At 39.4% G+C, this 22372-nt stretch overlaps 1 protein-coding gene across 12 annotated transcripts in view; it reads left to right on the top strand.

Annotated features, from left to right (window-relative positions):
* The window catches only part of MAP4 (microtubule associated protein 4), a 193678-nt gene that overhangs the window by 29010 nt on the left and 142296 nt on the right, over positions 1-22372 (top strand). The gene's annotated exons all lie outside the window — the stretch shown is intronic.

Below are 22372 nucleotides of genomic sequence, written 5' to 3' on the forward strand. Positions count from 1 at the left end.
CCTTATCAGATATATGACTTATAAATACAGTTGACCCTTGAACAGTGCAGGGGTCAAGGGTGCTGAGGAAGATTCACATATAACTTTTCACTCCCCCTATTAATAGCCTACTGCTGACTGGAAGCCTTACTGATGACATAAACAAGATAAACACGTATTTTGTATGCTACATGTGTCATTGTATTCTTAAAGTAAGCTAGAGTAAAGAATATATTAAAATCATAAGAGAAAACACATTACAGTACTGTATAGTATAAAAAATTCATGTATAGTGGACCTATACAGTTCAGACTTCTGTTTTTAAGTGTCGACTATATTTTCTCCCATTCTGTATGTTGTTTTTTCATTTTCTTGATGGTGTCCTTTGAAATAGAAAGGCTTTAAATTTTTTTTTTAATTTAAGATTTTATTTGACAGAGCTGAGCTCAAGCAAAGGGAGCAGCAGGTAGAGGGAAAGGAGAAGCAGGCTCCCTGCTGAACAAGAAACTGAATGCAAGATTCGATTCCAGGACCCCGGGATCATGACCTGACCTGAAGGCAGATGCTTAACCAACTGAGACACCCTGGCACCCCAGAGAAGTTTTAAATTTTGATGAAGTTTAATTTATCTGCATTTGTTGCATGCATTCTTGGTGTCATATTTAAGAAACCATAGTCAAAGGTGCCTGGGTGGCTCAGTGGGTTAGGCCTCTGCCTTTGGCTCAGGTCATGATCTCGGGGTCCTAGAATCGAGTCCCGCATCAGGCTCTGCTTGGCGGGGAGCCTGCTTCCTCCTCTCTCTCTGCCTGCCTCTCTGCCTACTTGTGATCTCTCTCTCTCTGTCAAATAAATAAATAAATAAATAAATAAATAAATCTATCTTTTTAAAAAATTGTCAAATCCAAGGTCATGAAGATTTGTATCTATATTTTTCTCTAAGTTTTAGCTTGTAGCATTCCTTGTTTTGAGTTAATTTTTGTATATGAAGTGAGTTAGTTAGGAGGTCCAACTTTTTTGCATGTGAATATCCAGCTGTCCCAGTGGTTTGTTGAAAAGATTGTTCTTTCCCTATTGAGTTATATTGGCGTTTGTTAGAAATTAATTGACTGTAAAAGTGAAGATTTACTTTTGAACTTTCTATTCTGTTCTGTTGATCTTTATGTCAGTGCTTACACTAGTATCACATTGTCCTGATCATTGCAACTTTGCAGTAAATTTCAAAATGAGACCTGTTGAGTCCTCCAGATGTATCCTTCTGATTTCATGATTGTTTTGACTATTCTGAGTCCTTTGAATTTCAGTATAAATTTTAGCATTAGCTTGTCAGTTTCTGTAAAGAAGCCAGCTGGGATTTTGAAAGGGATTGAGTTGAATCTGTAGATGAGTTTGGGTAATATTTGCCCTAAGTCTTCTTACCCATGAACTTGGGATGTCTTTCCATTTGTTTAGATCTTTAATTTCTTTCACCAGTGTTGTTGTTGTTGTTTTTTCCAGAGTATAAGCTTTACACTTCTCTTGTTAAGTTATTTGTAAGGTATTTTTGATGCTGTTGTAAGTGGTGTTGTTTTCTTAATTTTGTGTTTGGATTGTTGATTCCAAGTGTTTTGTGCTCTTCGAATACTGACTTTGTTGAATTTAAAACTTTCAGGAATCAAAGGTCTTCTTACTGGCTTATAATTATAAGAAGTGGGGGCTTGTATAGTAGGGTGCTTTACGAAAGCTTTATTTCATCCTTGGCTTTCAAACAGTTTGTGGTCAGACTTTGAGCTATTAGTTGATCGCCTTTGAGCTATAGGCCAGTTGTACTAAGGAGTTCCAAACTGATGACTGCATATGCCAGTTGTATGGTAAATGTGACTGGTTTTCAAAAGCCCTTTCAGTTATAAGCAAATGACTTGGCAACAAAAATGCCTTTCATTCATATCATTCTTTTGTTTTCGTGGTGTCAAGAGCTGTAGTTAAGAGAAACAGTTTTAGATTTTAGTGGTTTACCAAGTTGCATTAGAGCAAGTCTATAAAAGCATTGTTGAGCCAGACAGCTTTCAGATTAAAAACCTACCCCTACCTATTAGCAAAGTAGGAGCCCCTTACACATACCCTGGTTAACCTGTAGCTTAGTGTAGGCGTGTTTCTGATAAGTTACAGTTTTACGATCTTCATCAGAACCATTGAGAGTCATTTGAAATGCAGATTCTGGGGCTTCTACCCAGGCCTAACAAATCAGATTCTGGGAATAGGACTCTAATTTATTGTAAACGAGCTTCCCAGTGATGATCCCGTTACAGTTTGAAAACTGCTTTTAATTGTCTGCCTCCAGATTTTTTGTTGTTGTTGTTGCCAGAGTTGAAATTCTCAAATTGTGGATCATAGGCAGCTCCTAAAAAAGCAAACAAACAAGATATCAGTACATTTTACATAGTAAATATTAATATTGATTCATGAAACTTGTTTCATTTGTATGTGTATGAATATGGGTCATTATAGAAAGTGAATTTTTTTACCTAGGGGTATTGATCAAAACAGAAAAATTGACCTCAGAATATGAAAAATGTACAACGTAGGGGCATGTGGGTGGCTCAGTTGGTTGAGCCTCTGACACTTGGTTTCAGCTCAGGTTGTGATCTCAGGGTCAGGAGCTATGTCCGGTACCAAGCTCAACGTGGAGTCTGCTAGAGAGTCTCTCTCCTTCTCCCTCTGTTTCTCCTGCTCATGCTTGCTCTCTCTCTGTCTCTCAAATAAATAAATCTTTAAAAAAAAAAAGAAAGAAAGAAAGAAAGAAAAATGTACAAGCTATTTTACTTTACATTGTTTGGTATCTACCATGCTCCTGGAACTGATGCTGGTGTCCAGAGATCACTGAAAACCCTTGCTCTTGAGTCACAGTTTATAAAGGGTAGTAGGCATATAAGTAATAGTTTGTCAGTGGTGTGCTGGAAGCACGTAACAGATGGAGGGCTCTGGAAGTCAGGAGGTTTTCGCAGAGATGGAGGTAGTGAGGTTGGTCTTGAAAAGGTAAAAATATTGATGTTTTAGTTATTATGCAAGAGAGCATTACTTTAGAATTGAAGAGGAAGATTTGATGTAAATACGTGATTTGGTGTACAGATATACTTATCCATTTTTACTCATATGTTACCCACACTCATCCTGGTGGACCTCCTGTACCAGGAGTTGAAAAGGAGGTTCTGTAACTCTTTTAACAGCCTTTCCTCTTCCTGAAGGCAGTCTTTCTTTCCTTTCCTCAGAACTTTGTTTAGTGAACTTTACCTGTTTCCTTTTCAGATTATTTTTTTTTAACTTAAAGAATGCGGTTTAAGTTATTTGGTCATTGTATTTCTTTTTCTTTTCCTTTTCTTTCTTTCTTTCTCTCTTTCTTTCTTTCTTTAAAATAGGCTCCTTGTCCAAAGTGGGGCCTAAACTCAGAACCCTGAGATCAAGAGTTGTACGCTCTACCAACTGAGCCAGCCAGGTGCCCCTCCTTTTCAGATATTTTATTTCATGTTGGTGGTTGTATTACTATCTTCACTGAATGTATTCGGAACCACTAAGAGTCCAAGACAGGGTGGGGAGGTATACTTGAGAAGGAGGCGGGCAGGGAAGGCTTTATGCAAACTCCACATCTACTTTTGTTTTCAGAATACTTTTCAGGCTACAGGCCAGTAATCTTATTTAGTCTTTACCTACGTAGGCGGTAGAGTCATCTTTCTGTTTTATCTTACTGCAGGACAGCATTCACCTTTAGATGTCAGATAGCTGGTGCACAAACTAGAAGAGATTACCTTAGTGTTTGTTCTTTATCATCCTCTGCTCTAGTTTCCTTTGTTTACATCAGCCATCTTTAGTCTTCGGGTTCTGTCGTGTAGACCGACACGTGCAATTTCAGGAAGCTCTCACTCTAAACAGTGCTCTTGATCAGTTTGTGTTTCCTGTGTGTTTTAGAGCAGAGACTGATTATTGACCACCTAAGCAGAAGGCACTGCTTGGGCAGGAGTCTGAGGTGTGAACCCCGTTGTTAAAGCATTCAACCATAGCTCCATACATGGCGGGATGCTTGCTTGGAGCCAAGCAGAGAGGAGGCACATCTATGTCTTTTTAGAGTGCCAGTAATATAGGAAATGATCAATGACAACTAGTTTTAAGAATTTAAAAAATAGGGGGAATTGGGGTGCCTCGGTGGCTCGGTCAGTTAAGTGTCCAATTCTTGATTTTGGCTCAGGTCTGGATCTCAGGGTCATGGGATTGGGCCCTGCCATGGGGCACTGTGTAGGGCTTCCAACTCAGCAGGGAGTCTGCTGGGGATTCCCCCTCTCTCCCTCTACTCCTCCCCGCTGCTCACATGCTCTCTCTCTCTCTAAAATAAATAAATCTTTAAAAAAATAGGAATAAATTTAATAGCCAGTGAATGCTAATGCAAAAGCAGTTGTAATTTTTTGGTAGACATCGAAAGAAATTACATTTTGGGGATCAGGTCAGTAGCAGTCTTGGTGGGAGAAGCTGACTGGTTACCAGCCTTCAGAATCTAGGTTACAGTTTTTACTGACTTTTCAGATGAGACTAACTTTGAGTGATTAGAATGCTACATTTTCCTCTTGCTTTTCTCTTTCTTCCCCAGCCCCCATCTTGGGTGTTTTTTTTTTTAGAGATTTTATTTATTTATTTGACAGAGATCACAAGTAGGCAGAGAGGCAGGCAGAGAGAGAGGTGGAAGCAGGTTCCCCACTGAGCAGAGAGCCCCATATGGGGCTCGATCCCAGGACACTGAGATCAGGACCTGAGCCGGAAGCAGAGGCTTAACTCACTTGGCTTGTTTTAAATGAGGAAGATGCTGGGTGAGCATGGATTTAGAGCAAGGGTAATTTGGACTCTTTGAACTAAACTCTAGGAGAGCTAGACAAAATGTCTGTTTCCCCCCAGCAGAGAATATTGTAAGTGACTAGATAGCTCATGCTCTCTAGATCCTTGGAAAACAGTACAGCAGTAGTAAGGTTTTGCTTTTCTAAGTACCTCCTTCCCCCCCATATCTTTTTTTGTGCCAACATTCCCTATCTAGAACATCTAGATAGGCCTTGTCAAAGGCCAAGAAGTCCTTATATTTGCCTGTATACTAGCCTGCTCATTTTCCCATTCCTACTCTCTGACTATACTTCTCAGTTTGGGAGATGTCTTTTTATCCGTTGTAGGGGCTGGGAGTTGGGGTGGGTACTGGCAAGTGGAGGTGGTGGGAGACAGTAGTTAAATTGCCTCTGCATTTTCAGGATCTTTTAGCTCTGCCTAGAGCTTATTATGAAAATTACTGTGAGGGGTGCCTGGGTGGCTCAGTTGGTTCAGCAGGCTGCCTTCAACTCAGGTCATGATTCCGTGGTCCTGGGATGGAGCCCTACATCGGGCTCCCTACCCCGCAGGGAGCCTGCTTCTCCTTCTCCCTCTGCCTGCCTCTCCCCTTGCTTGTGTTCACACACTCACTCTCTCCGTCAAATAAATAAATAAAATCTTAAAAAAATAATAAAAATTGCTGTCAGAGGCACTAATTAAGAGTTGGGGGTCTATCACTTTACTGAGTAACCTCAGGCAGGTTACTTACCATCTAAGTTTCTTGGTGTCCTCATTTTTATTTATTATTTTATTATTTTTATTTAATTATTGGTTTTTTTAGGTGGAGAAAGAGCATGCACCACGCAAGGGCAGGGAGGGTCAGAGGGAGAGGGAGAGAGAATCTTTAGCAGTCTTCACGCCCAGAGCAGAGCCGAATATGGGGCTTGATCCCACAACCCTGTGATCATGAGCTGAACCCAAACCAAGATTTGGATGCTTAACTGACTGAGCCACCCAGGTGCATCATTTTAAGTAGAGATAATAATGTACTTATGTACTAGAAACATTTAACATAGTAATTGAACTAATATAAATGAAGTGATTAGTATCTAGAATATAAGTGGAGAAGGAAACTTTATTTTTTATATAAATTGGACCCAAGGTAGGTTCATTATTTGGAGCAGAATATGAAGTTTACTTTTTGATTGCCATAGTAATGACTTTTTTCACTGGCATTAAACAATTCTGAAAGTCTTTCTCTTTGTTCACTTGGGGTCAGACACCAAAGGAAGGGGAAAATTCTGTAGAATAAGTGATTTTTTTTTTTTAATGGTCAGTGTGAGCTGTTTTTTCCCTATGATTTCTTTCCCTTTTCCCTGTTCAAACAAAAATAGATCTGGTTTCCTGGGTTATCACAGCTTGTAACAAAAAGCTTTTTGATAAAGTTGGCTGTTGGGTCAGTAGGATGAGATCATTCCTTCCTAAGTAGTTTGCAATGTCTGAAGTATTTGTTGGAACAAAAGCTGGCTGGGTAGGCTAAGCTCACAATAGGCCTGACTTTGTGGTTATGTTCAGGGCAGGAGTGTGGGTTTTCTGATAGAATACTAATGATAGGTAGAAGGTGAAAGGTACTTGGCACAGTACCTACTCACTCTGGCTTGCCACGTGTAGGAAGAGATAGAATGATAGAGAGGCTCAGGATACACTTGGGTTTGGAATGTGAGTTTAGGCCTTTCTTGAGATGTGATGAATTAATTGAAAACAGTGGCTCTTCTACGTTTGGTGTAGTGCATCTCTAATTAAAAATATTAAAGACATTTTGAAACCAGAGAGAGGTGGATGCCCCAGAATGGCACACTTTTAAGTGGTTAAGTGTGTGTTCTGTAGATTTTACCTTGATAAAAAAAGAAAAAGAGGGGGACCTGGGTGGCTTAGTTGAGTGGTTGAGCCTTTGGCTTAGGTCATGATCCTGGCTTTGGCTCAGATTGAGCCCTGTGTCTGTGTCAGGCTCCCTGCTCAGCAGGGAGTCTGCTTCTCCCTCTCCCTCTGCCCACCCCAGCTGGTGCTGGCTATGTCTTGCTCCTGCTCTGTCTCAGACAAATAAATAAAATCTTAAAAAAGAAAACAATTGGGGCACCTGGGTGGCTCAGTGGGTTAAACCCTCTGCCTTTGTCTCAGGTCAGGATCTCAGGGTCCTGGGATCAGCATCAGGCTCTCTGCTCAGCAGGGAGTCTGCTTCCTCCTCTCTGCCTGCCTCTCTGCCTACTTGTGATCTCTGTCAAGTAAATAAATTTTAAAATCTTTAAAAAAATTATTAAGGGCAACTGGGAGGAAAGCTAATAGAGTTGACCCTTGAACAACACAGGTCTGAACTGTCCTGATCTACTTAACTGCAGTTTTTATTGGATAAATACAGAACAATACTGTGAATGTATTTTCTCTTCCTTATGATTTTTCTTAACGTTTTCTTTTCTCTAGTTTATTGTAAGACTATAATACATAATATATATAACATGCAAAGTATGAGTTAATAACTATTTAACAGTAAAGTTTCTGGGCAACAGTAGGTAATTAGTGAGTAATTTGGGGGGAGTCGGGAGTTATATATGGATTTTTTACTATGTGTGGGTTGGTTCCCCTAACCCCCATGTTGTTTAAGGGACAACTGTGGTAGTAAATCTTAAAATACCATGTAAAATGGCATTATACTAGTGGTTTGTAGCTAAAATATATAGAATTTTAAACCACTGAAATGACTGTTTTAGGAAATAGGGGTATGGATTTTTAAAAAAATATATTTATTTATTTGAGAGAGCAGAACTTAGCACAAGTGGAGGGGAGGGCTAGAGGGGAAATGGAGAGGGAGAATCAGGCTTCCCACTGAGCAGGGTCCTGGGATCATGACCCAAACCAAAGGCAGATGCTTCACCAACTGAGCCACCCAGGCACCCATGAGTATGCATTCTTGCTCTTTCCTTAGAGCAGATGTGTCAGAATGGAGCTTTTCATGTCATTGACTGCAACTTGAAAGGGGAGTTAGTGGTTATTGTTTCTTAGGAAAGTAAGACCTTTTAGGTGTATGAATTGAGTTCTGCTTGCACTCATAGTGTGGGTTTGTTTTTTGTTTTGTTTTTTCAGTTTTCTCTCCCTCTCCTATCTCTCCTATCTAGTGACTTTGTGATTTAGTTACACCCAGCCACTAAAATGTAGCAAAAATCCTACCACCGTTAGGAACTGTTTAGAATTGATGATAGCTTAAATAGCTCTAGTTCAGGAGTCTCTCAAGCTCCTACAGCATCCTGGCAGTGAAGGTGAATGAGCAAAGCTGGCTTGGAATAACAGATCATGCTGAACACACTGAGTAGCGGATGTTTATGGAAGGCATTTTATTTCTCAGCTCCAGTATACTATTGCCGAGTGCGAATGCATGTTGGTTGTCTGATCGTATTTTTTTTTTTTTTAAAGAAGCTTTAAGTGTGTACTTCATGCAAAAATTCCTGATTTTTTAGATGTTGGCACAGATTTTCCAAAGCAATTGTAGGCCAACACATGGAAGGCCTTGTTAGACCTAGCATTGCTACTTTATGAACTCTGAGTGTCTCTCTCTTGCAGGCTCAGCGAGTACTCACCCTGGGGAGGGAACTTTGGGCTTTGTGGGAGTTGGAAGACTTTGTTTCTGACCTTATAGCTTTGCCACTAATTAGCCAGATGCCTTTAGGCAGGGTAGACCTCTTTGGGTCTCACTTCCCTAGTTCTAAAAGTCTGAGAGTAAACTGGATAGTTTAAGATTCCCGCCCTTACTCTTTATTGTTTTATATATTATGCATGTATTTCACTTGAACTATGAAACTGACCATTCATAATTCCAGGATATCAGGAAATTTTATTAGTCTAAGTGCCTTAGTAATAGAGGAGATGTTACACTTTCTCCAAAGGTAGCCTCCTGTAGACAACAGAAGAGTCTTCCCTGCTTACCTGAATTTTTGGCATACTTGCTGACTCCAGTCTGTATCTGCTGGATTCGCACATATTAATTGATGGTGCATTTTTATATTTCAGTTTCTTCAAGTAAATGGTGAATTGATTGTAATACAATGAAAGCTATATTGATTAGTGGGGCTTTGGGGTAGTTGTGATGAGAGGAAACAGTAAAGCTGACAGTGGACAGTATTTTCATAGTTATGATAGACATATCATTTTTATAGTTTGATTCGTTTCCTTTTTAGTTAAAGCTAATTAATCAGTGGCACTAGTGTATGGAAATAACGATGTATGTATTTGCATAAGATCGCAGGATGACTAACACCACTTACTCTAACAGCAAAACTGAAATCTGAAAAACTGTATTTTAGCGTTTAGTCTACAGAGATAAGATGGTTATCTCCGGTTATCTCCTACTTTGACTTCAGACTGCATTTTACCCAGAAGGTGGTTTTATTTGGAAGATTTAAGATTCTTCTAGAAAAATAAGACAGGGAATAAATTTTTATATACTTGTTTTAAGTTTTTTTTTTTTTTAAAGATTTTATTTATTTATGGGGTGCCTGGGTGGCTCAGTAAGTGAAGCCTCTGCCTTTGGCTTGAGCCTCAGGGTCTTGGGATCGAGCCCCACATTGGGCTCTCTACCTAGTGGGGAGCCTGCTCCCCCCCCGCCCCGCCTGCCTCTCTGCCTACTTGTGATCTCTGTCAAATAAATAAATAAAATCTTTAAAAAAAAGATTTTATTGGGGCGCCTGGGTGGCTCAGTGGGTTAAGCCGCTGCCTTCGGCTCGGGTCATGATCTCAGGGTCCTGGGATCGAGTCCCGCATCTGGCTCTCTGCTCAGCAGGGAGCCTGCTTCCCTCTCTCTCTCTGCCTGCCTCTCTGTCTACTTGTGATCTCTGTCTGTCAAATAAATAAATAAAATCTTAAAAAAAAAAAAGATTTTATTTATTTATTTGTGTGTGAGAGAGAGAAAGCACAGCAGGGGGAGGGGCAGGCAGAGGGAGAAGCAGACTCCCAGCTGAGCAAGAAGCCCATTGTGGGACACGATCCCAGAGTTCTGGGATCATGACCTGAGCCAAGGGCAGATGCTTAACTAACTGAGCCACCCAGGTGCCCCCCCACTTTTAATGCCAGTTAGTTAACATACAGTGTCAAATTAGTTTCAGGTATACAGTATAATAGTAATTCAGCACTTCCATACATCACCCTAATTTTTCATATACTCTTAAGAATACAAGTTAATGGTATTCATTAAATATACTTAGATGAACTTAAGTGACTGTATAAAAGTGTGTTGATTGGGTTCTGGGCATTGTCTTTGGAATAGTGTATTAGTGTAAGGGATTTAGTAAGAAACAGACCTATATCTTGAGGTCTGATCTAAATTCCTATTTTGTATGCATGGTGAAAATTTTTATTTGATTTTAGCCAAAAGTCCAAGAAGCGATGGTGAAAATTTTTAGAGAAAACTTTGTGTTTGATTGGGACATTCTAAGAGGGTTCACAAATAGGCTTTCATGGGAATGGCTGACTGTAAGTAATGTAATGAATGCTCTGGAAGCTGACAGGCAAACTTAATCCTAAATCTTTTAATTTAATTTATTTATTTGACAGAAAGTGATATAGCGAGAGAGGGAACACAAGCAGGGGAAGTGGGGGAGAGGGAGAAGCAGGCTTCCCATGGAGCAGGTAGCCCGATGCGGGGCCAAGTCCCAGGACCCTAGGATCACGACCCGAGCCAAAGGCAGACGCTTAACAACTGAGCCACCCAGGTGCCCTCTTAATCCTAAATCTTTTTGGTTTTTTTTCAATTTTATTTATTTATTTGACAGAGATCACAAGTAGGCAGAGAAGCAGGCAGAGAGAGAGGAGGAAGCAGGCTCCCCGCTGAGCAGAGAGCCCGATGTGGGGCTCGATCCCAGGACCCTGGGATCATGATCTGAGCCAAAGGCAGAGGCTTTAACCCACTGAGCCACCCAGGTGCCCCTTAATCGTAAATCTTTTTTTGTTGTTGTTGTTGAAGATTTTATTTATTTGACACAGAGAGAGCGATCACAAGTAGGCAGAGAGGCATGTAGAGAGAGGGGGAAGCAGGCTCCCCGCCGAGCAGAGAGCCCGATGCGGGGCTCAATCCCAGGACCCTGAGATCATGACCTGAGCCGAAGACAGAGGCTTCACCCACTAAGCCACCCAGGCGCCCCTTAATCCTAAATCTTTAAGCAGAAGTTAAAACTGATAGAATGATAGGGACGCCTGGGTGGCTCAGTTGGTTGGACGACTGCCTTCGGCTCAGGTCATGATCCTGGAGTTTTGGGATCGAGTCCCGCATCAGGCTCCCAGCTCCAAGGGGAGTCTGCTTCTTCCTCTGACCTTCTCCTTGCTCATGCTCTCTCTCAAATAAATAAATAAAATTAAAAAAAAAAAAACTGATAGAATGATAAGTAGGATTTATGTTTACACAGTAACTGCAGCAGTTTTGGCCAAAACATCTGAATTAGTATTCTGATCCAATATATTAATTAACTGAATTTGTGTAGTTTCTTTGTAAATAGCACAGAGTTGCAAGTACTCAGGAGAAGAGAATATGTAAAATATGTAAAATGTCTCTCTAACTACAACAGTTCAGAAACCCCTAAATCAGCATACAAGTTTTTCTTCTAAAAAACTGTCTACCTAAAAAAAAAGCTAGTACTTTTTAAAATGATAGCACGTGGCACTTAGTATTAGATCAAGTATTAGATTAGTACCTCGTATTAGATTAAGCTACACAAAAATGTGGATTTTATTGGTAAAAAAAGTCAAATGCCAACAATTTTTTCGTTCCACCTAATAAATATTCAGTACATTTTGTTGACCTGACCAGAGTCCAATCATAATGAAAATGAAAGGCTTCAAAGGTCTTCCTGGATAATTCTTTTTTTTTTTTTTTTTTTTTTTTTTTTTTAAAGATTTTATTTATTTATTTGTCAGAGAGAGAGAGGGAGAGAGAGCAAGCACAGGCAGACAGAATGGCAGGCAGAGGTAGAGGGAGAAGCAGGCTCCCCGATGAGCAAGGAGCCCGATGTGGGACTCGATCCCAGGACGCTGGGATCATGACCTGAGCCGAAGGCAGCTGCTTAACCAACTGAGCCACCCAGGCGTCCCTGGATAATTCTTTTTATAAATAAAGTGAGGTGACTTGCCAGAGACCTTAAAATATTTAGGTCATGGCTGAGATAAAGAGAGGTCAGGTGATCTCTCAGTGATGAATTTAAATATGACTTGAGTTTTTTGTTTTATTTTGTTTTGTTTTTAAAGATTTTACTTATTTATGTGATATAGAGAGCGAGCATAAGCAGAGGGCGTGGGAGAGGGAGAAGCAGGCTCCCCGCTGTGCAGGGAACCCAATATAGGGGGATTCCAGGATCCTGGGATCATGACCGGAGCCGAAGGCAGACCAGACCGTTTACCAACTGAGCCATCCAGGTTCCCCATTGACTTGAGTTGTTAAAAGCTTGGTGGGTTTTTTTTTTTCTTCTTCTTCTCCTCCTGTATTAGTAGAGGCGTAATCAGAAGCTATGTGTTCGACCATGGGGCCTAATGCCCAGTGCTTTCCATAGAAATGGCAACAGATACAATTTTCACATGATACGCTTAGATGGATAGTACAATACTTTTCAAATACTCCTTACAAAATGAGGGTAGTAGAATAACAAATTATTATATCTAGTTTTATATAATTTATTACTCTTTTGTGCTATATAAAGTTTTAAATAACCTCAGCCAAATTTTGCTGATACAAGTCAGAATGTGAGAGAGTGTCAATCACAGTATTTGGGATGGATACCTCTGAGATTTTCATAAGCATTTTTGTAGAAATGTAAGGTCCCTCATCTTTATATGAGAAACTGTCTTGGTGCCTTTTTGTAGTCTTGTAGCAAATATTTGTATAATAATATTCAGAATTTAGCATGCGAATCTTTTACTGGGTAAAAGTTCCTGATGGAATGTCAGGAAGCATTGTATTCTACCAACTAGTATAATTTTTAGAAAGTTACTTTGTTCATCAATTTGCTTATTTATGAAAGGAGGAGGTTAGATGTGTAAGATCCCTGCATTGGGGTAATTAATGCTATCTACTTTAACCTATGTAGCATTTTAGTGGCTTAATACAGTAAAAGTTTATTTCTTGCTTCATTTGATGATTGAAGAATTCCATCTTTTTCCATTTGGTGTCTTGGAATCTTCCGATGGACCCTCTGTATTCATTTGGTTGACAACAAAGAGCACCAGCAAGGAGGATCTCATTAATGTTTTGGGGGTAGCATATTACTTAAGGTGTCATTTCATTGACTAGGACCCAGTCTTTGGTGTCAACTTGGAACTGTAAGTGTGGTAGGAAATGTCTTTGTGAGTAGCCAGGAAGAAGGAACAGTATCCAGGAAGAAGAAACAGGACTGATGAGCACTGAACACATCTCTGCCACACTTACTTAGCTTGTACTGTCTTTAATTTTGTCTTCTGTATTCCCTATTGCATGTCACTTTTTTTTTTTTTTTTAAAGCAAGGGTGGTGGCAGGCTGGCAGAGAGAGAGACTCTTAAGCAGGCTCCATCCATGCCCAGCACAGAGTCTGACTTGAGACTCAATCTCACAACCCTGAGATCACGACCTGAGGTGAAATCAAGAGCAGGACACTTAACTGACTGAGCCACCAAGGTGCCCCTACATGTTACTTTTTGTACCTTTGATTACTAAGAATTTACTTCCAGATTTCTTAGAAGTATAGTTTGAAAGTCTTTGCAATTTTTTTTCATTTATTTTTTAATCTTTAAAAGATTTTTATTTATTTATTTGACAGAGAGATAAATCACAAGTAGGCAGAGAGGCAGGCAGAGACAGAGGGGGAAGCAGGCTCCCCACTGAGCAGAGAGCCCCATGTGGAGCTTGATCCCAGGACCTTGGGATCATGACCTGAGCCAAAGGCAGAGGCTCAACTCACTGAGCCCCCCAGGTGCCCCAGTCTTTGCAATTTAGGTTTGTAAACTCTTTGGTGGTTGTTATGTTTAAAAGAGCTCCCCTTGCCCAAAATGGTACTATCATGTTGTTATTTTTTTTAATTTCATTTTTGGTTTAAACTCTCTTATCTCATTATGCCTTGCTTATTTATTTTAAGGATTAAAAATGCATTTATGGCAAAAATCTCCCAGTGTACAAGAAACACAGTAGAATATTGAGTACAGCCAACATCAGAGCAACCTAGTCATTGTCCTCCCATGTTCAGTCTGTCAACCCACTAGCAGAAGGGAGAACAGACAAACCTTACACTGTCTTTTAAAGGTCAGCACATGCAGACTTGCAGGCCAGTAGAGAAGCACATTCCAGTGAGGAGGCAAAGTTCTTTTTCTCTTCTGCCCACTTAAGGTTAAATTTGGAGAGTCAGCAAAAGTCTTTCAGTTGATTTCAGCTGCTACTTGAGAGTTATCCCTGTTTACTCTCCCTCCCTTTTACTTTCTGTGATAATATTATATATACCTTTTGTACCTAAGTATAAAACATATCATTCTTCATAGATCCATCCTGTGTCAGCAGATCTGATGAGAATGTTCTAAACCTAAGTATTAAATTCATTCTTTTCTTAAAATAATTAGCTCAAAATAATGCCATAGCTCCGTTTGCATTATATTTGAATCAGTACTTTTTGTGTAGTCCCCCTGCGGTAATAGCCCCTCCTATTTTTTTAAACACATGGTGGTTTTAGTTATTTTATCATTTTTTAAAGATATTATTTATTTATTTGAGAGAGAGAGCGAGCATGAGCAAGGGGAATGAGAGAAGCAGACTCCCCACTAAGTAGGGGTCCCGAAGCAGGGCTTGATTCCAGGACTCTGGGATCATGACCCAAGCTGAAGGCAGATGCTTAATGACTAAGCCACCCAGGCGCACACCACCCCCCACCTACTTTAAAAAAAAAAGATTTTATTTTGTTTTTTAAAAATTTTTATTAACATATAACGTATTATTAGCCCCAGGGGTACAGGTCTGTGAGTCATCAGGCTTACACACTTCACAGCACTCACCATAGCACACACCCTCCCCAATGTCCATAACCCAGCCACCCTCTTCCTATCCCCCTCCCCTGGCAACCCTCAGTTTGTTTTGTGAGATAAAGAGTCTCTTATGGTTTGTCTCCCTCCCAATCCCATCTTGTTTGATTTTTTTCCTCCCTTCCCCTCCAAACCCGCTACATTGCCTCTCAAATTCCTCATATCAGGGAGATCATATGATAATTGTCTTTCTCTGATTGACTTATTTCGCTCAGCATAATACCCTCTAGTTCCATCCACATCATTGCAAATGGCAAGATTTCATTTCTTTTGATGGCTGCATAGTATTCCATTGTATGTTTCTACCACATCTTCTTTATCCATTCATCTGTTGATGGACATCTAGGTTCTTTCCATAGTTTGGCTATTGTGGACATTGCTACTATAAAATTTGGGTGTATATGCCTCTTTAGATCACACATTTGTATCTTTAGGGTAAATACCCAGTAGTACAATTGCTGGGTTGTAGGATAGCTCTATTTTCAACTTTTTAAGGAACCTCCCTGCTGTTTTCCAGACCGGCTGCACCAACTTGCATTCCTACCAGCAGTGTAGGAGGGTTCTCCTTTCTCTGCATGCTTGCCAGCATCTGTCGTTTCCTGACTTGTTAATTTTAGCCATTTTGATTAGTGTGAGGGTGGTATCTCATTGTGGTTTTGATTTGTATTTCCCTGATGCTGAGTGATGTGGAGCACTTTTTCATGTGTCTGTTGGCCATCTGGATGTCTTCTTTGCAGAATGTCTGTTCATGTCCTTCCCATTTCTTGATTGGATTCTTTGTTCTTTGGGTGTTAAGTGTGATAAGTTCTTTTTTTTTTTTTTTTTGAAGATTTTATTTATTTATTTGAGAGAGAGACAGTGAGAGAGAGCACGAGCGAGGAGAAGGTCAGAGAGAGAAGCAGACTCCCCGTGGAGCTGGGAGCCCGATGCGGGATTCGATCCCGGGACTCCAGGATCATGACCTGAGCCGAAGGCAGTTGTCCAACCAACTGAGCCACCCAGGCGTCCCAAGTGTGATAAGTTCTTTATAGATTTTGGATACTAGCCCTTTATCTGAGGTGTTGTTTGCAAATACCTTCTCCCATTCTGTCAGTTGTCTTTTGGCTTTGTTGATTGTTTCTTTTGCTGTGCAAAAGCTTTTGATCCTGATGAAGTCCCATTTTTGCCCTTGCTTCCCTTGCCTTGGGTGATGTTTCTAGGAAGAAGTTGCTCTAGCTGAGGTCAAAGAGGTTGCTGCCTGTGTTCTCCTCAAGGATTTTGATGGATTCCTTTCTCACATTGAGGTCTTTCATCCATTTGGAGTCTATTTTTGTGTGTGGTGTAAGGAAATGGTCCAGTTTCATTTTTCTGCATGTGGCTGTCCAATTTTCCCAACACCATTTGTTGAAGAGACTATCTTTTTTCCATTGGACATTCTTTCCTGCTTTGTCAAAGATTAGTGGACCGTAGAGTTGAGGGTCTATTTCTGGGCTCTCTGTTCTGTGCCATTGATCTATATGTTTGTTTTTGTGTCAGTACCATACTGTCTTGATGATGACAGCTTTGTAATAGAGCTTGAAGTCTGGAATTGTGATGCCACCAACTTTGGCTTTCTTTTTCAACATTCTTCTGGCTATTGGAGGTCTTTTCTGGCTCCATGTAATTTTGGGATTATTTGTTCCATTTCTTTGGAAAAAATTGATGGTATTTTGATAGGGATTGCATTAAACGTGTAGATTGCTTTAGGTAGCATAGACATTTTCACAATATTTGTTCTTCCAATCCATGAGCATGGGACATTTTTCCATTTCTTTGTGTCTTCCTCAATTTCTTTCATGAGTACTTTATAGTTTTCTGCCTACAGATTCTTTCCCTCTTTGGTTAGGTTTATTCCTAGCTATCTTATGTTTTTGGGTGCAGTTATAAATGGGATTGACTCCTTAACTTCTCTTTCTTCTGTCTTGGTGTATAGAAATGCAACTGATTTCTGTGCATTGATTTTATATCCTGACACTTTACTGAATTCCTGTACAAGTTCTAGCAGATTTGGAGTAGACTTTTGGGTTTTCCACATAAAGTATCATATCATCTGCAAAGAGTGATAGTTTGTCTTTTTCTTTGCCAATTTGGATGCCTTTAATTTTTTTGTTGTTTGATTGCTGAGGCTAGGACTTCTAGTACTATGTTGAATAGCAGTGATGATAATGGATGTCCCTGCCGTGTTCCTGACCTTAGTGAAAAAGCTGTTTTTCTCCATTGAGAATGATATTCGCTGTGGGTTTTTCATAGATGGCTTTGATGATATTGAGGTATGTACCTTCTGTCCCTACACTTTGAAGAGTTTTGATCAAGAATGGATCCTATACTTTGTCAGATGCTTTTTCAGCAACTATTGAGAATATTATATGGTTCTTGGTCCTTCTTTTATTAACATATTGTATCACATTGATTGATGTTGAACCAACATCCTTGTTGAACCAATATTGCAGCCCTGGAATAGATCCCACTTAGTCGTGGTGAATAATCCTTTTACTGTACTGTTGGATCCTGTTGGCTAGTATTTTGGTGGGAATTTTCACTTTTGTGTTCATTAAGGATATTGGTCTGTAATTCTCTTTTTTGATGGGGTCTTTGGTTTTGGGATCAAGGTAATGCTGGCCTCATAAAATGAGTTTGGAAGTTTTCCTTCCATTTCTATTTTTTGGAACAGTTTCAGGAGAATAGGTATTAATTCTTCTTTAAATGTTTGGTAGAATTCCCCTGGGAAGCATCTGGCCCTGGGCTCTTGTTTGTTGGGAGATTTTTTTTTTTTTTTTTTAAGATTTTATTTATTTATTTGTCAGAGAGAGCGAGGGAGAGAGAGCACAGGCAGACAGAATGGCAGGCAGAGGCAGAGGGAGAAGCAGGCTCCCTGACGAGCAAGGAGCCCGATGTGGGACTCGATCCCAGGACGCTGGGATCATGACCCGAGCCAAAGGCAGCTGCTCAACCAACTGAGCCACCCAGGCGTCCCTGTTGGGAGATTTTTGATGACTGCTTCTATCTCCTTACTGGTTATGGGTCTGTTCAGATTTTCTCTTTCTTCCTGGTTCAGTTTTGGTTGTTTATACATCTCTAGGAATGCATCCGTTTCTTCCAGATTGTCAAATTTGCTGGCATATAGTTGCTCATAATATGTTCTTACAATTGTTTGTATTTCTTTGGTGTTGGTTGTGATCTCTCCTCTTTCATTCATGATTCTGTTTATTTGGGTCCTTTCTCTTCTTTTTCATAAGTCTGGTCAGGGGTTTATCAATCTTACTAATTCTTTCAAAGAACCAGCTCCTAGTTTCATTGATTTGTTCTACTGTTTTTGTGATTTCTATTTCATTGATTTCTGCTCTGATCTTTATTATTTCTCTTCTCCCGCTGGGTTTAGGCTCTCTCTGCTGTTCTTTCTCCAGCTCTTTTAGGTGTAGGGTTAGGTTGTGTATTTGAGACCTTTCTTGTTTCTTGAGAAAGGCTTGTATCACTATATATTTTCCTTTCAGGACTGCCTTTGCTGTGTCCCACAGATTTTGAACAGTTGTGTTCAAAAGATTTCATTTTTATGTAATCTCTATATGCAGTGTGGGGCTTGAACCACAACCCTGAGATCAAGAGCCATATGCTCTTCTGACTGAGCCAGCCAGGTGCCCCATCCCTGCCTATTTTTAATTGCCTTTTTTTTCCTTGATGGCAGAAAAATATATGCCAAAACATGTATTTAAGGTTGTTTGGCTTTTAGAATTATACTATTTGTGGAAAGGTTATTTTTGTACATAGTTGTCTCTAGATCTAGTGTGTTAACCATCATCCTGGAATTTCTTTTCATTTCTCTTACAGGTTAATTGTACTATTACTTGGATACTGTGGTCTTCCTGTGATGATGTGTTCATTTATCATTTTCTTGCTGTCTGCATTGAAAGTTAATTTTCAGCAAGAGTATTTAAAAAATAAACTTTTTAGATTTATTGCATGTTTGAATTTCCCATTTTGGTCCTCACTTGGTAGATGGGTTGGGTATAAAACTAGGTGCAAAGTAATTTCTCTCCATTTTAGAGGCATCTTTCCATTGCTTTCCAGTGTCCAGTGTTACTATTAGAAATCATAAGCCAATCTATTTCTTATAATTTGGTAGGTACTGTTTGGGGAATTTTCTTTATGTTTTTCTCTTTTTTCCCCTCACATCCTTGTCTCCCTGCTCTTTCCATTATCCCTGTCTCCCCCGTCCCCCCTTTTTTTGTTCCGATACTTTTTATGTATCTTTCTTTATGTAAAACAATATATAGGTGAAATATAAAGAATAAAAAGAATAAAAAAATAAAGAATAAAAAGATAAATATCCATGAATCTACCAGCCACCTTACAAAATTGGACTTTCCTAAGCCCCTGTTTGTCCCTTCCCTATTGAGTTTTTCTTCCCCTCAGAGTATCACTGACGTGACGTTTGTGCCTTTCCTTGTGTTTATTTTTTTTAAGATTTATTTATTTTGGAGGGAGAGAGAGTATGAGCGGGAGGGCAGAGGGAGAGGGAGAGGGCATCTTAAGCATACTCCATGCTGAGCATGGAGGCCCATGTAGGGCTCAATTTCACAATCCTGAGATCATGACCTGAGCTGAAATCAAGAGTCTGATGATTAACCAGTTGCGCCACCCAGGCAACCCTTGTGTTATTTTTAATAGTTCGAGTATAAATGTATGATTTTTTAAGCACCGTGTTATTGAAATTCATCCATGTCTGTGTGTATAGTAAATTCATTTTCAATGCTGTATTTCATTAATATAAAATTTAATCCATTCTCTGTTGATGTATCTTTGGGTTGTTATAGATCCTTCTTACGAATAATGCTGCTTTGACATTTTTATAAAAGGATGTAAGAGTTTATCAGAGATAATTAGAAGTGGAAGGCCTGGGTCTGAGGATTTGTACAAATTCTACCCTAAAAACAACATACTGTTGTCTACAATGAGTATATCAGTTTATACCAGTGTATGAGAGGTCCAGTTGCTGCTCATCCTTCCTAACACTTCATATTGTCTTTTTTATTTTAGCAGTTCTGTTATTGTAATACCTATTTATTGGAGCTCAGTGTAGTTTTAATTTACCTTTCCTTGTGATTAGTTAAAGTAAGCACTTTTTCATATGTTTATGGATAGTGTTGGTTATTTGGATAGTCTCCTGTAAGAGGTGACTTTTTTTTTTTCTCTTTTAAGATTTTATCTGTTAGAGAGAGAGAGAGGGTGAAAGCAGGGGGAAGGGCAAAGGGAGAGGGTGAGAGAGTCTCAAGTGGACTCCACGCTGATCCCAGAGTCCTACATGGGGCTTGATCTCATGACCCCTAGATCACGACCTGAGCTGAAATCAAGAGTTGGATGCTCAACTGACTGAGCACCCAGGCATCCCTGCCTTTTCTTTTTTTTTTTTTATTTGTAGGATTTCTTTATATAATCTTTATATATGAGTTGTTTTTATGTATTACAAGTATCTTCTTCAACCCATGGGTTGCCTTTTATTCTTTTAATGGGATATTTGGATGAACACAAATTGTCTTACCTTTAATGTAGTCTAATTAATAATTTTTTAAAAAATTATTTATTTATTTATTTATTTTTAAAGATTTTATTTATTTATTTGACAGACAGAGATCACAAGTAGGCAGAGAGGCAGGCAGAGAGAGAAGGGGAAGCAGGCTCCCTGCTGAGCAGAGAGCCCGATGTGGGGCTCGATCCCAGGACCCTGGGATCATGACCTGAGCCGAAGGCAGAGGCTTTAACCCACTGAGCCACCCAGGCGCCCCCTAATTAATAATTTTAATTAATAATTTTTAATACCTTATGGTTAGTGATTTGTGTGACCTGTTTAGGAAATCTTGACTTACTCCCATGGTCATGAAGATATTTTCCCTATTATCTTCTAGAAGCTTCATTGTTTTATTTTTCACGTTTAGGCCTATTACCTTCCTGGAATTAATTTTTGTGTAGGATAGAACTTAAGAATATATCTTTCCCTATAATTAGATATCCAGTTGATCCAGCACCATTTATTGAAAAAAACAGTTTTTTACCTACTGCCCTGCAAGTGTCACATTTGTGATAAATTAACGATGTATAGTGGTTCTACTTTGAAACTGTTCACTTGTATTGGCCTCTTTCTTGGTGGTTGTGCCAGTACCTTAATGTCTTCAATTTAATATTTATAAGTATTAGTTGAAACATATGAAGTTGTCATATTTGTAGGTTATCACTTTTTGGCAATTTCATATGGTTTAATCCAGCAGTGCGTTTTGATATCTAGTAGCCTAAGGTCTTCTAAGTTCTCGAAGACTGTCTTAGGTGTTTGCATTTTTGTACAGTATTTAGAATCAATTTTTCAGTTTGAATTAAAAAGAGAAAACCTCCTGAGATTTTGCTTGTAACGTTTCAATCTGTAGATCAGTTTGGGGATAATTGACATCTTTGAAATATTGAGTCTTCCAGTCCATAGTACATGATCATGCTATATCCTCCATTTATTTAAATGTTTAATTTCTCTCAATTTGTTGTTTTCTGTGTAGTAGTTAGGATATCTTTTTTAATTTTAATTTTTTTAGTTTTAAAAAGATTTTATTCATTTGAGAGAGAAAGAAAGATCAGAAGCAGGTGGGAAAGATAGAGGGAGAAGCAGACTCCCCACTAAGCAGGGAGCCCAATGTGGGACTCAGATGATCTCAGCCTGAGGCAGCTGCTTAACTAACTGAGCCACCTAGGCACCCTCACGGTATCTTTTATTAAAGTTATTCTTAGAAGTTTTGAAGAAAATGCCACTGTATGTGATATTTTAAAAAAATCTTCCAATTGTTTGTGCTAGCATGTGGAAATACAGTTGTGTTTTAATAATTTGCCTGGAGTTCAACAACCTTGCTAATTAAATTCATTTCCTAATTTTTAAAAAAGATTTATTTATTTATTTGACAGAGAGAGAGAGAGATACCATAAGTAGGCCGAGAGGCAGGCAGAGAGGGGGAAGCAGGCTCCCTGCTTAGCAGGGAGCCTGAAGCGGGGCTCGATCCTAAGACCCTGAGATCATTACCTGAGCCGAAGGCAGAGGCTTAACCTACTGAGCCACCCAGGCGCCCCTCATTTACTAATTTTAATAGTTTATTTCCTCTGTGTATAGTTGTTTCCTGCAGTGACTGTTATTATTATTTCTTTATAATCCTTATGCTCTTAATTTATTTTTCTTGACTCATTGCACAATACTGGCTAGTAGCAGCAATAGCAGGCATTCTTAATTCTGCCCTATCTCAAGAGAATTTTGTTTGTGGCAGGTTTTGTTTTGTTTTGTAGATAACCTTTGTCAGATAAAGAATCCTCCCATCCTATTTTGTTAGGATGCCCCCCCCCCCCCAGGCCTTTTTGATTCTATTGAGAGATGAGCTTTTAGTTTCTCTACTTATCTGTTGATGTAGTGAATACATTGATAGATTGCTCTAAGGCGTTATTAGCCAGCCCAGTTCAAGATGTATCTTTTCT

This window comes from Lutra lutra, chromosome 1, assembly GCF_902655055.1.
Source record: "Lutra lutra chromosome 1, mLutLut1.2, whole genome shotgun sequence".
NCBI lineage: Eukaryota > Metazoa > Chordata > Mammalia > Carnivora > Mustelidae > Lutra > Lutra lutra.